The sequence below is a fragment of the Penaeus vannamei genome, chromosome 14 (genome assembly GCF_042767895.1).
Source record: "Penaeus vannamei isolate JL-2024 chromosome 14, ASM4276789v1, whole genome shotgun sequence".
Taxonomy (NCBI): domain Eukaryota; kingdom Metazoa; phylum Arthropoda; class Malacostraca; order Decapoda; family Penaeidae; genus Penaeus; species Penaeus vannamei.
The window spans coordinates 24,370,459-24,375,957 of NC_091562.1; positions in this window are offsets into that span (position 1 = coordinate 24,370,459).

The following is a 5,499-nucleotide window of genomic DNA, read 5'->3' on the forward strand; positions in this document are numbered from 1 at the left end:
CCCTTGAGGATGACCAGGACTTCCCTGGTTGGAGACTTCCCTTTGATCATGCAGGAAGCCTCCAACACTTGTGGGAGAGACGTGATCACCTCCATGTCAAACCGTAGTGGAAAACCAAGTAGCACCATCTTGGTCTTTTTCTCTTGGGAGGTCAGTGGTGAGATACTCACTTTTCTCCCATCTTTTAGGGTGTTGTTGCCTTTGGGGACAATAATCATGCCCTCATCTCTACAGATTCGAATTGAAAGTCTGACATTTCTTTCCTTCTCTAATGCCCTAACCATTTGGTAGGCATTGTCGAAGTCTTCAAGCTATTTTGGTACCTTAAACCACGTTAGTCGATTTGGGGTGTGTTCTGACTCTTCAGAGTCAGTTTCCACCCTTTGTCGCTTCACGCCTCCCCTTTGCAGGGGTTTAAGGCCTTTAGAAGTCGGGGCAGCTGGTTTGGCTGGTTCAGCTTGAGCCCCTTCTTGACTTTGAGAATTTTGAGGGGAATTGAGATTTCTCTCAGTCTGGTGTGCATGGACAGACTTTGTTGGTGATTTTTCTTTGTCCTTGCTCGTTTCTCGACACAATCGGCCTGCATTTTGGATTTCTTTCGCCCCCCTGTAGCCTTGATAGTCTTCAGGGTGGCTGCCATGGTCTGGTTCATATTGTCATTTCAGAGAGGATAGATTGGTCCCCTTTCGGGGACTATCCTTATTCCTGCTCTCAGGGATTGAGGTCTTATGAAGGGCCTCGGAATGCTCTGTTCCCTACACTCGACCCTTCAGCACCACAGGACAGGAGATCCCCCTGGGTGGGCTGAACTCGGAGTTTTGGTGTGGTAAACGCTCTGCACCCCAATCCTGCTACAAGGGAGGTGTGATCACGTCACCGCAGTCCAGGCGAATGTTGGAAACCAGAGTTTCCCGCAAGCCCAGGCTGCACCAGGAAGTCAGAGAGGGCAAGAGTTAGGCACCGAAAAGTCGCCCTTGGTGCGAAGTCACAAACTGTGTCCAGGACCAGGGGGTCCAGATCAGGTTTGCAACCTCGCTCTCCAAGGGATCGGTAATGGGGCACTTACTACAAGAGAAGGCCTGGCCAATTGTCGCGGCGAACCAAGATAAATTGGCGGAGCTCTCTGTGTAGTTTGTTGTCAAATGGTATCGGTAAAGCTCAAAGTCTAGTGACTTTACTCAGGAACTCAGGAGGATCACGCCAAGTGGGTGACAATAATGCCTCGCCAAGTGGGTTATCTCTGTGCACCACCGTGTCAGATATTATTTCCTCTTATATATAAAAAGTAAGAATGCGAAAATACCCATAGATAGCAATATAAGAAAGAGGAAATGATATCCCTGTCAGATATCATTTCCTCTTTCTTATATTGCTATCTATAGGTATTTTCGCATTCTTACTTTTTATATTTTGTATTCTTACTTTTTATATTTTTAATTTCTTTTTTAGAGACTTTTCTTATATTTATTTTTGTATTCTTACTTTTTATATTTTGAATTCCTTCTTTATATAATTTTTTTATTTTTTGTATTCTTACTTTTTATTTTGAATTCCTTCTTTATATAATCTTTTTTATATTTTCTTACTGAGCATTATTGGGAATTCCGGATTCCCTCGACCAATGGTCACTTAATCGACCTGTCAGACATACTAATTGAGGTCCGTGGGAAGATCGTAAATAGGACAGGGGTAGACCTGAGGGCTGAAGAACTGGAGAGAATCTTGCCAACAAATGCGCTCTTATATAGTATGTTTAAAACCGCGTCAGTCTTTCTGAACGGGAAGCAAGTAGAGCATCTATCATTTAATTATCAAAGCTATATTAACCTGCTATCAACACTTTCTTCTACAAAAACGGAAACACTCATGCAAAATCCTTTGTTTTATGCAGTAAAGATATTCCCGAGCATGCCACGGACGAATACTTCACCGCGCTACCGCTAACGGCGCGCAAAGTAGCCCGGAGAGCTGCGTCGAATGCGCATTTAATGGGATCCCTCATTATTGACCTTTCAAGCTTAAGGCATCTTTTCCGGTGGCAATTAGGGTGTCTCGTGATCGGAGGCAAGACAGGCCTCTAACCTCCGCTCATTTCTTTAACGTAATAGGAATGATAGCGGTTGACGGCTTGCTATTTTACTGTACTGGTTATTTTCCAACAGGTACACAGTATTTTGAAATACGATATCCAAGATGGCATTTGATATCTTATGATGGGTAGTGTAATGTTGTAGATATCCAATATAAGTACGAATATGCATGAAATATTCGACGTAGGAGGAATGCATCTGGCAACTCGATTAAAGTTAACCATCTGCTCGATTCCTGTCGCGTTTCCCGTAACCTTTGGAAAAGATGCCTTTAGACATGTTCATGCTAGATAGAGTAGATATTAGACTAAAATTTAGCAGCAGTCGAAGCATGTTCTTCACTAACACAGACCTAAGTCTGAGGCTGGATGTTAAATACATGGCTTTGCATGTGCCGAAATACCGCCCTTTTAACTCGGCAATGATTGCATTAACTTCATCCTTAGATATGCATGCACCCAATAACTTAGGGCGTCTTCTGTACTGCCATAAAAGTTAATCCAGTATTAAAGTTTAATCTGGATCTCTAGTGCACATGCGCGTTGGCAGCGTCCAGGATCAACTTTTAATGCACCTCTGGACCAGGCTTTAATATTAAGCTCATTTTTAAATCCTATACATGCACAGAAGGGATAGATTAATCCCACCAAGCATGTACTGTTACGTCACGTGTCCGTCATGAACTTCACGGGTGCCATCGCTTGAATTGCCATTCAGAGTTATTTTCGACAATAACATCGATCGTCTTAGAATTTTCATACTTCGTATTTATTATGAAAATAAAATTGTATATATTTACACAAATGATCAAATATTCCGATAAAGGAAATAACTTATGGTAATGAATATAAAAAACAATATAATCCCACGAGGAATCTTTGAAGTTCTGAGGCTGCGGGCATGGAACTCAAGGTCACACAAGTTGACGTTTTAAATCAAATATGAACCAGTGTTTTAAAGAAGAATTATGTGCTAATTTTTTCTCGACTACTTTACTACAAAATTAACAAGTATACTTTTCTATGGACCTCCTGAACAGCATCCGGAAGAAAACATGTTTCCCTCCTCCAACACGATTCAACGCAGCAAAGAGCTGTCCGAGGAAACTGCGCGAAGGATATTAATTGGTGAATGTCATCTTTGTACTTGAGTTTCATTGAAATAAAGATTGGCTTTATAGTTGTTAGAGCAGTTTCGTTACCCATTTTACTACTATAAATAAAATATAGTTATCATGAAAAAATAGAATATTTCATAAATAATCGTTTCCCTTATAAGTAAGCCTGCTTGTGCCTCGCAATTATCATATGAAGATCAAACTGCATCTTGAGTTACTGACTACAACTTCCTATAACAATCACCTTTTCTCCAATCTATAAAAAATGAAAATCAGTCAGAAAAATCTTTTAACAAAGCAGTGTCTGAATGCAAATTGTAAGGTTTATTTATCCAAGTAAATTTTATATCGGACTGCAAATCTTTAGGTGATATCTTTAATCCTGTCTTCTATATCGTATGCGTAGGGACATGAAAGGTGAATGTTGAACGGATATCCTTTGGATGATTTTGTTGTTTATTTACAGGTATGAATGCATGCTTTGCTCCAAACGCTACCCTACACAACATGCAACAGTTATGTGTGAAGAACGACATTGCATAGAAATGTCTCAAAATAATACAGATTTTTCAGCAATAAAAAGACAACATACTTCAGCTCCCACTCTTTAGATTTGTAAAACCTTTTCCCACACGCCCAGAAATCCGAGACCAGGACCTTCACAGCAACAGCAGAGGGCAGAACCATCACTATATCACAGACTAGGAACATCACAAGAATTGATAGAATTTTAAAGAGACAGTCCATTAACATAAGATTCCGAACAAATCATATTTGAAACAGATAATCTTGAAGAAATGTGTACAGAAAATAGAGGCAAGAACTTTCTTACTTTGATATGATGCTAGTCTTAGTTTTCAATTTTGGGAACATTGGGAGGCATAAAGAATTGATTAATAATATGAATAAATTTTTAATGCCTTGTCTTCAATCATGTAGGTACGTCTGGGATGAAGGGAAGATAAAGGTGGTCTTCAGAAGCATCTGAGAAGTTTATATTATTATTTACAGAACACTTTAAACAATTAGGAGGCAAAGCAGTGCAGAGATAAAAAGGCAGAAGATAATTAGCATTATGAAAACATTAGTAAGAGTCTCAGTTTCATGAAATACACAATAAATATATTAGATATTTTGAAACCTAAGGGATGTCTAAAATAATTTCTTAAATATGATTACCAAAAACATGCCATTACAAAAAGAAAGAAGAAAAATGAAATCTCCCAAAAGATCGAATTTCACGCGCGACATTTCTCTTCTCTCCGATATGTTTAGATAACGGTGGTGATAGAATAATGAGTACGACAGTTTTTACTGAACATTATTGTCGAGCCGTCTGGCAGCGGAGAGTGTCGTCTTCGGTGCACGATCTCTATGTCGCGCTGACACTATGACCTGGAAGGAAAGTCGCGAAGCTGTAGCTTCCCCGCGACATAGTATCCTAGAACTTCGTCTTCGGTACAGACACGGTGGATTATGATTAAACTAAATATGGTATTAAGAGTTAAGGACGCTACAGAAGACGCCCTTACACTTACGCGAAATTTTCCCACAAATCTTATGTACTTGCCTCATGGCAGCGTCATCTCCACATTGACCAACCTTTCAACAATCTCATCCCGCAAAGACTGTCCATTGTTCTTTTGGACAAATAAGCCTTTAATGGGGCATATATATATATATATATAAAAAAAAAACGCTTTATCACGTCTCACTGCGACGGTTAATAATAGATATACATCTCTTCGTTCCCCCATGGGTCGACGGAATTATACCAAGCCACACCGCAGTCTCCGGCCTAGAAAAGGACCATCTGATTGATCATGACACCACATGAGTTAACTAGAAATAGTTGACATAGGCCGGGCCACTCCAGAGAAAGGGCCCGGGCGAAGCATGGCCGCAAATCTAACTGAACTGAACTGATCGTGACACCTTCGAACACGGGAGGACTCTAATAGTTCTTGATTTGAAGCCGCAACATCTCGAGGATGCACTCAGTCTTGAGCAAACCGGATCGTTAAGATTAGAATTGACTTTCAGACAGAGTAGAGCCAATAACTTTATTTGTTTACTGTTTGCTGAGACACAGGGTATTTTACAAATAGATAAGCATCGAAAAGTCACGGTAGATTCGAGGGGATGAACGCGAGAGAAATAAATAAAATTTGCGAGAAGGTAGCCGAGGGATTTGATACGGTTTACCTGGGTTGCCTGACCGCTGACAAGGTCGCTTATTTATTAGAAAAGACCCGAATCTCACTTGCGCTTTGGGTTTTTAATAATCTTTCA